Source organism: Cupressus sempervirens, chromosome 11 (assembly GCF_028749045.1).
Source record: "Cupressus sempervirens isolate cs-2001-9-10 chromosome 11, ASM2874904v1, whole genome shotgun sequence".
In the NCBI taxonomy this organism is placed as follows: Eukaryota; Viridiplantae; Streptophyta; class Pinopsida; order Cupressales; family Cupressaceae; genus Cupressus; species Cupressus sempervirens.
The window spans coordinates 841,371,835-841,382,049 of record NC_143128.1 but is presented as its reverse complement, the minus strand read 5'-3'; the positions used below and the strand labels follow the sequence as shown (position 1 = coordinate 841,382,049).

The 10,215-nt window shown below is 30.1% G+C and overlaps 1 pseudogene across 1 annotated transcript; it reads left to right on the top strand.

The window, feature by feature from the left end:
* The first annotated feature begins 4,391 nt into the window (after positions 1 to 4,391).
* Positions 4,392 to 6,227, top strand: LOC149532171 (UDP-glycosyltransferase 86A2-like; annotated as a pseudogene). Its single transcript, XR_016359133.1, has 2 exons — positions 4,392 to 4,916; positions 5,019 to 6,227. The product of XR_016359133.1 is annotated as a UDP-glycosyltransferase 86A2-like (transcript).
* Positions 6,228 to 10,215: the final 3,988 nt, after the last annotated feature.

Below are 10,215 nucleotides of genomic sequence, written 5' to 3'. Positions count from 1 at the left end.
TTCTTTTAGAATTTGGCCTACCTCAAGGAGGATAAGCCATAAAGGAAAGTATCATCAATAAATTTCTATAGGACCTCATGTGGGAGAGTTGAGGTGGGTTTAATGCCTTTGATTTTTCCTTTCTTTGCCAAAGCCATAAAATTCCTTCCAAGAACTTCAACCACAATAATAAACAAATAGGGAGAAAGGGGGTTGCCTTGCCTTAGACCCCTACTAGTATTGAAGAAGTTCTATGGCTTATCATTGAGGAGAAAAGAAAAATAGACTGAGTTAAAAACCTCTCTTATAAGTAGGATTAGATTTTCTCCAAATCCAACTCTGGTAGGGATCTCAAATAGGAATTTCTTCTCGACCTTTTCACAAGCTTTCGAGATATCTATTCTCATTGTCATACTCTAGTTCCAACTCTTCTCCATAGAATATATGACTTCATGAGATGTAGTAATTGTATCCAAAATCTGATGGCCTTTGACAAATTCATTTGGAGAAGGGCTAATGAACATATCTAAGAGGGGATTTATACAATTAGCCAACACTTTCAAAATAATCTTATACATAGTGTTGCATAGGTTAATGGGTCTCAAATCTTGCATCATGCTGGGTTCACTAGTTTTAGGAACAAGGACGATTTATGTTTGAGCTCCGTTAAGATTCTTTCTCTCCTTATAAAATCCTTGAAAGCATGAGTTGAGTCATTTATTATGATTTCCCAAAACTCTTGGAAAAAAATTTAGAGGGAAGCCATCAGGCCCAGGTGCCTTGAACACTCCCATGGGAAAAATGACTTTTTAAAGCTACTCAATACTGACTTTCCTGACCAAGTCCTAATTCACACCTTCATCCACAATCAAGTTAATGATTCATAATAGCTCATCTCCTATATTCAGGTTTGGAGGTTGGACATGTTGATAGTAAATGCCCTAAAAGTAGCTAGTTGGTGTGTGCCAATAAAATGAGAGGCTTCATCCCAAACAAGAAGACTACCAGCACACATGTTTGGGGCATAGAAATTAAAAAGAAGCCATTTACAAAATTTATTATAAAACACCACAGTCAAGAAGTGGGGATTACAAAAGACTTCCTTACATATCACCTTTGTAGGATCCCACATTATGAAAATACCACCAGAGGTTCCTGCTACTTCACTATAAGAGAAACTCATGCCTAACCAAGCATACATATAAATATTCTCAAATTTTAGTCTTGTCATCTTAACTTCTAGGATAAGAACAATATCCACCTTATTTTAAGAAATCTTTTGTTTTAAGACATATTGTTTCTTAGGACTATTGAATTCCCTCACATTCTAAAAAATAATTTTCACTTCCTTTTTTTCAGGTATCCTCCAATGTAAGTTTTTTTCCTTGAGCAATGTCCCTCGTTGTAGCTTTAGTTATGGCAGTCCTCCTTGCCAATCTTTGAATTTTAGTTTTTGATCCAACTTTCACCTTCACCACTCCCTCGAGTCTTTCTCTTAACCTCTTGTTACTTGAACTATTTTTACCTCCTAGATGAAATGAAGGGAAAGTGTCTATCTATCCGATTGAATGGCTATGATTTGACATTTATAAATTATTATTAAAATTAAAATGGAATTGTTTTAGAAATTTTAAGTAATTAAAAAATTAAAAAATTAGCCATTCAATTAGTATCTTAGCCATTTGGAAATGAAGGGACCAAGAGGCTATAAAGGTGGGACACCATAGACACAAAAGGAGTATACACCTCCTCAATGATTGGCATAAATATTGTCAATGTGCCTCTCGAAGCTCCTCATTTCCATCTAACCTCTTGGTTATGAAGAAACATCATCATGTTAGCGCATGATTGTTGGGCGTCATGCTTGAATACAAATCCCATCATGGAGAGCTTCTAGTTGGGAGTTCCCATGCTCACATATCCTCTACTTGTACACCAGTATAGTAACTATAGGCTCATTGTTGATGAATGGGGAGTGGCCATGGGCCTAGGTCAAACTTCTAGAAGTTGTAATAACATGAGATCCAAGCTAGTGAGCAGCCAAGAGATTACAACCATCATAGTAGAATTCATGGAGATAGATGGACAAGAAGGGAAGAAACTGAGTAGTATTGGAAGTGTGGAAGAAATAATGAAGAAAGCAATGACAAATAGAGGTTTTTCACAAAATAATTTGGAAGGCTTTGCAGAGTATATTTGAAAGGGAAAGCATAGTCGTTACCTTTTACGACTTGAGTCTCGCACATGAAGCCAATCATAGTGAAAGTTCATGTAGGATAATTTATCATATTTTATATTTAAACAATGAAATAAGACTTATTTAGATATATTTAAATTGATAAGCTTTGTGTCAGAGTTTTTCTCCTCCAAATCACTTCTTCCTTTCTCAAAGTTGTAAGTCTTCAGTCATTTCTTTTATTTTAAAACTATAGATAGCTAATGGTCTTTGATCTCTTTTTTTTTCATTCAATATTTATTACAAAGTCTAAAAATAATAATTGCAACTTATCTTTTTATTTCAGCTTATCAAAATGGTGGATTTTTTATTATTTCCTCATATTGAACCCGAACCTACTAGATATATAGAATTAGACATTATGGGTCGATTCCAATTTGTATGAACATGATTCCTATGTTTCCCAATAATATCATTCTTAAGTAAGAAAAAGGTTCTAATTTGGTTCAATTTTCTAAAAAGTTCAAATTTTATTATATTAAATTTATTTTAAATGAAGAGATATGCTATGGAGATCAATAAAAACAAATTTGAATATATTTCTAATCTTTTATGATTTTTATTGTTAGTTGAACTTAAATTATTTTATTATACAGTACTAAATTTTAAAATAAATTTGTATTAGGTCTAATTTTCCAAGTAAAATTATTTAAAATTTAAATGGTAAAAAGAATGGTAATATACCTTAACTACAATAGTACTAACTATTGTAACATGTGTATGTTAGTTATTGAGGAGAGATGAGTTGTTAGTACAATTTTGGTGTGAGAAAATAAATGTGGTTGCACTATGTTCCAAAATAAAAATATAAAAAGATTCATATCAATGATTTGATAATTGGAATTGTAGTTCAAGTGAACGTAAGATTAGTGTCATAGATTGCAAAAGTTATCTATTTCAACTTTATTAATCATTGGTGACATAAATTTTTATTAATCATTTTTTGAATGAAGTGGGAAAGTGATATTAGAAAAAATAGAGCATTATTATCAAATGTGTGAAACAATTTTTTAAATATATAATTAAAGTGTATAACACATACTTATATTTAATGATTTTAATAATAAAAAATCAAAAGTTAATTATATAATGTTTACAAATAAAGATTTATTTAAAGTAATAAATTTTTATATTAATTTATCTTAGTATCTTATAATAAAAAAATACTTTTTGATCATAATAACAAAAATAATAAAATTTAAATTTAGATTTTTAATTTAATAATTGAATGTGGCTTACATTAATGATATAAATAATTTTTTTAATAATAATTAAATATGTTAAACATTTGGTAAAATTTAAATAATAATTATCCATACATTATTCTAAATCTTAATCGATAAAAAAACAAATAAAAGATAGTTCCAATGAATAAATATATAAAGATATTACATTCAACGTAAACATTGATATTCTATCTTTGTTGAAACGAAAAATAGTAATTTGTATTAACCATTGAATAATTTGCTTAAAAGCCATGTCTCCAAAGAAAATGTTTAATGTTCAAAACTCAAAATCATAAAATTGATTTGAAAGAAATGCAACCATGGACATTAAATGAAACGTCTCGTTACAGAATTCAGTGTGATGCTTACATTCATTTTTGTTCTGAGAAAATTGGGTGGATTCAATGGATGTTGTGAATGATTTGCAACCAAACAAATACTGTCGGCTTCACTGAAATGCAGTCCTGCTGACTGTCGGATAACACTTGTTGTCACCTTATCTTTCTCCCACGTCCTTCTCTTATCGCTGGATTTTGACAAGCCAACGTACAGTCTACAAAGGAAGGAAACTTCGAAGAAATGGGATTGGAGGGAGAGTTTTAGTAGTACTTGAGGAATTTAGTTTGACACTTGTGTGGTAATTTAAAATTATTATTTTTTGTGTTTTGGTTAATTTGACCGGTTATCTAATTGAGCAGAAGAAGAGTACAGCATTTGTATGATAGTTATTGTTTTGGTTTGTAGGTGGAATCTTTTATGGACATAAGGTTAGTAGTGGTCATTTAAAAGTGTCACTTGATAACTACTTAAAGATGTTTCAATAATTATTTAATACAATTATTTTAAATTGACACAAATACTCCAATAAAAATTAATAAATATTTTTTTTAATCATTAAGTTTTCAATATGTAAACAGCTATATATATACATATATACCACTACCACAAACGCTTCAGAGTATGGTTGTGAGGAGCAAAGATGAGTAGCGTGCATGCAGTGGTGTTCTTGTATCCGTTGCAGGGCCACATCATCCCAACGTACAAGCTGGCAAGGAGTCTGGCAGCCCAGGATCTCCTTGTTACAGTTGTGTGCACTCATGAATGTCACGCCCGCATCGTCAAAGCCAACAACGGCCGAGACCCTTTCGCCGCCAACACTCGTAACATCCGCTCAGCACTTGTGTCAGACGGACTGCCTCAAGACCTGGACAGATCTCTCAACCACGATGACTTCATGGATGCCCTCTTTTGCAAGATGCAGCCCCACGTTGAGGAATTGATGGAGGATCTGCAGCGGAAAGGCCCTCCAATCACCTGCTTCATCGCCGACACATTCTTCGTTTGGGCAGACCGCATTGCCAAGAAATTTGGAATCCCCTTCGTTTCTTTCTGGACCGAGTCGCTCATGGTGTTCTCCATCTACTACCACCTCGAGCTCCTCGTCAAGAGCGGCCATTACCCCTGTACAAGAGACGGTAACATTTGTATACTCTCCTCTTCTGTAGAATTAACACGAGTTATAACAGTTGTATGACTTAAAGTTTAAAGCTCACATAATGGTGTTCTTTGTGTTGCAGAGGCCGAGCTGATAAAATGCATTCCTGGGGTTCTAGAATTGAAAGCAACTGACCTCCCTTCGTATCTGCAAGAGCGGGATTGTTCAACGCCGGAGCACCGAATTATATACCACGCCTTTCAGTCTGCCCGCGGAGCAGATTGGATTATTTCCAACACGGTGGAGGAGCTGGAGAGGCCAACAGTGGAGGAGCTGCGAGCGCAGTCGGGAATCCCATTCTACTCAGTGGGTCCTCTCTTTCAACATGAAGACCGCCATAATTTGGGAATTACAAGCCTGTGGACTCAGTCTGACTGCAGGGGCTGGCTCGACAGCAAGCCCAAGCAATCTGTTCTCTACGTCTCCTTTGGAAGCTACGCCCATGTTTCGAAGGAGCAAGTTCACGAAATGGCCATGGGTTTGCTGCAGAGCAAGCGGCCTTTCCTTTGGGTGCTCCGTCCTGATATTGTTTCCTCTGACGTTCAAGACATATTGCCAGAAGGGTTTCTGGAAGAGAGTAAAGAGCGGGGTTTGATTGTTGAGTGGGTTTCTCAGGTGGATGTTTTGACCCATTCTTCTGTGGGTGGATTTCTGACCCACTGTGGGTGGAATTCTGTCATGGAGAGCCTCTGGTTGGGAGTTCCCATGCTGACGTTTCCTCTTCTGACGGACCAGTATACGAACCGCAGGCTGGTTGTGGATGAATGGGGAGTGGCCATGAATCTGGGCCAAGTTTCTAGAAGTTGTAATAACATGAGATCCAATCTGGTGAGCCGCCAGGAGATTGCAGTCACCATAGCAGAATTCATGGAGATTGATGGACAGAAGGGGAAGAAAGTGAGGAGTAATGTTGGGAGCGTTAGAGAAATAATGAAGAAAGCGGTGATGAATGGCGGTTCGTCACAAAACAATTTGGAAAGCTTTGTAGAGCATTTGAAAGGGAAAACAGTTCAGCCGCTGCCTTCCGCAGCTTGAGTCTCACACATCAAGTGGACAACAGACGACAGGAAAATCTACAGTTTCCATATTTATCTAAGGAAATAAGACTTATTTAGATTTATTTAAGTTGATAAGTTTTGTGGGGCATCTTTGTCTTTTCAAATGACTTCTTCCGCTTCAAAAGTTGTAAGTCTTGCTGTCATCATAGATAACTCTTCCGTTCCGTCTTTGTTTTGTTCTCTTGTTTTTTCAAGATTTCATAGAAAATCTGAAAGTGACATTTGCAACTTTATCTTTTTATTTTAGCTTATGAGTTTTTTATTATTCTCATTAGACCCGGTCATCCTTGTCTGTCATATAATTTTAATAAGTCATTTTTTTATAAATAATTTTATAAAAAAATTTTACCATTATGCTTTTGTAATATATATTAAACATAAAAAAGAACTAATCACTATTTTTTTAATAGATTATATGATTTTATTTTTTTTAAATACAAAATAAAACCTATCAATTTTTAAGAATCTAATTTATAAGTTTATTTTATTGAAATTGTGTAATAAAACATAAAATAATGAAACTAGATAATATCAAAGATGAAGATTTATTCTTGATTTTGTGTTCTTTCATATCTATATATTTCATTCAAATTTTTATCGTTTATTTCAAATTGATTTTAAAATATTCATTAATGCATGTAGTGTATCCAAACCTATCTTTGCAACATCTTTTGATGATATTTTTTTTTAAAGTCTTCTTTCTCAATCAACATTATTTATGCAGATAATAAGAACACCGCTCATAACCTAATCACATGAGGATGACTTCTATGTCATTATTTTGTATTACAAAAGACTACGCATGCATCTTTCATTTTTGATCCCTTACATTTCTCCAATAGTTGTTTATTTTTGTCTACTTGAAGACATTTTTTGAAATACCTATAAAAATCAATATAGTAATCATACGCAAAACACTATTCTATACAGCCATTGAAGAAATAAATAAAATAATTTATAATTTAATTGTATACGAAGAAGTTACCTTAAATTTATTTCTATTATTCACTATGCTCTGAAGAAAAAGACAAAATCTACTATAAAAGTGAGATTGCAATTCTCTCCTGCTAAGAAATGGTATTTCTTGTTGTTGATATAATTTTTTGATATAGATATAAAGAATGCAAATTTATAAAATAAGTTAAAAATAGTATCACACAAAATTTTCAAAATTATAGATATTTGATTTCAGAAAAATCTCATCAATTTTTCATTTTCATTTTTATTTTTATAAATTAGTAATTAAGCCGATAGACTTTATGTGGGAACTTTGCTCCCCAGTTTTGAATTTATGATAGAAATGTTGTAAGAATAATGAGATTTTTAATTTCTCTTTGATTTTTGAGATGATAATCTTAAAAATCTAAATTTTAAGGTAAAATAAAAAAGTAAGTGCAAATTTCTATTATGTTAAGATCAACATTTGGATAGCTTCCTTAAATATTTCCTTTTGTTTTTGTTTTCTCAATTTTTGCTATCTCATGATGATAATTTAATGATAGTTATGATTGAACTATATCATCATAAATGCACTCTAAAATAAATGAATGCATATTTTAAGAAGTTATTTTTCTCTCTTTTTACATTCTTTCAAAACCAATCATAAGCTCTTTGACAGGGTAGTGAAATAATACATAAATGCCTCTACTATAGAAATAATGAAAATTCCTCTCTATTGGAAGTATGAAATTTGAACTCTATCTAATATATGCCTATTGTTCTCTACTATAGAAATAATGAAAATTCCTCTCTATTGGAAGTATGAAATTTGAACTCTATCTAATATATGCCTATTGTTCAATCATATACATAGATGACTTCTATTGGCTCATTGTTGAATGTACATAAATGTGCTACTAATATATTTAAAAAGTCAAATTAACTATGCATGTTTCTAAATCGAAACATACACTAAAGTTGAAATCATTGAAGATTTTTTAAAGATTTTATATTAATATTAGTATATATTAATAAAATAGAAAAATATATTTTATTTATGACATATATGTCACATATATTATAAATTCATATATTTATATTATCAAATAAAATATTAGATTGCCTATAATGGATTTTGATAGTATATTATAAATTTTAATTGTAAAACTTATGGTTTTATAAAAATTTAGCCTATCAACATGTACAATCTAATAATTTTCTAGCCTATCATATACGGTTCAAAAATGGGAAAACAACCAATATGACCATCAAATTCCAGGCCTACCTCTCATGTTTAATCTAGCTAACTGGATGTATAGAATTAGACATTACTGATGGGTGGATGTCAATTTGGGGATGACTTAAAAATCACGCACTAAAGCTTTGATTTTTAGGTTAAAAGTGTTAAATAGTCAAAGTTAACTTATTTTTCCAATATTAATTTCTTCCTTAGTTTGTGATGTTTTAGGATGGTCATCAATTTGTACCAACAAAACTCTTTTAAGTTCCAAAGATTATCTTTTTAACGAAGGCAAATGACTATAATTCAATTCAATTTTCCAAAAGATTCAGAATTCATTATATTATATTTTATTTTAAATATATAATAGAGATCAATGAGAATCTTTTTTCATATTTATAATTTGTTATCATTTTAAATTGAACTTATTTTTAAAATGAATTTGTATTAAATTTAATTTTCTAAATAAATTATTTTAAAATTTAAAAGGTTAAAAGAATCGTAATACATTTTAATCTTAATAGTAATATTAACTATGATGTAACTTATTTGTATTAGTTATTTAGGAGAGATGAATTGTTAGTTATTCCTTTATATTTTGACAAAACTTAGGTTTGAGAAAACAATTGTGTTGGTTGCACTATGTATGAAAATGAAAATATAAAAAGGTGTACTATATACTACAAATTCTTTCTAGAATGGTGATTTGAAAAAGATGGGTTAAATTGGTTGAGTATAATAAGAATGATAATAGAAATATAGATAGATTTTTATAATAGAATCTCAATTCTTTTGAAATATATATTCAACTTTAATAGATAGGTTTCTACAATAGAATTGTATTTCTTAATATATTTATTAAATTTCAATAGATTTCTATAATATTTTCCTCTCTTGAAAGATTTATTATATATTGAATATAATGTGTTTCTCAATAGAAAGTTATTTCAACATCATTTTTTTAAGTTTTAGATGCATATAAGAAAGCTTTTGTTAATGTGGCTTTTAGTCATATACAAACATAAATTAATTTCTAGATTCTTTAAAAATGGAATTAAATTTTAATAGATATCATTCTATTAGATAAAATCACATTTTTCTTACAGCATCTAATAAATTCTAAAAATTTTATAATAGAATATTATCTCTCTTGAAAGATTTATTAAGTTTTGAGCATAAGGAATTCCTCAACACAACATAGTCTATGCAGAAAACCATTTTCAATATCTTTTATGGAGATTGGAATTGTAATTCACTTGTAAAATGGAGACTTTCATGCTAAGAATAAAACATTATTTATTGTTTGTAATATATAATTTTTTTATATAAACTATGATTTATATGTCAAATCTTGGTTATCTCCAACTTCTATATCTAATATAAATGGTTTAATAGTTAAAAACCAAAAAAAATCTAGTCATAAAAATCACATTTTACTATACAATACAACTGATATCTAATACAAATAGACTAATGGTTGAACACCACAATTCTTTTAATAGTCTTTTAAATTCTTAATAAAATATTTTTAAAATAATAATTTGCTTGATTTTTAGATTTATAATAGAATAAAATCTTACTATTAAATACTCCTATAATTATATATTAGTATTATAATAATTCTAGACATAAAAATAACATTTTCTCATAATAACAAAAATATTTATTATAAATACTTTCTATATTAAGCAATTTTTATATATTTCACTAAAGTATTTAAGGTTTTTATATTGCATTTACATATTCCATACATCCATCTAAATCCACATCTAATTATTTTTATTCCTGGTGCACATGAAGCATATAATGACAATATAACTAATAAATTGAATTGTATTCACTCTTTACATTATAAATTGTGTATTTACCTATGAACTATTGATTTACATGACATAATATAATGGATAAGAATGAGTATCAGAGTTAAGATGGCTAACTATTGAAAACAATAAAAATAAAGAGATATATCACAACACCATAAATAAATAAAAAATACAAAAATAGATTGAATACGAAAAAAAAAAACAAAATGAACTTATAGA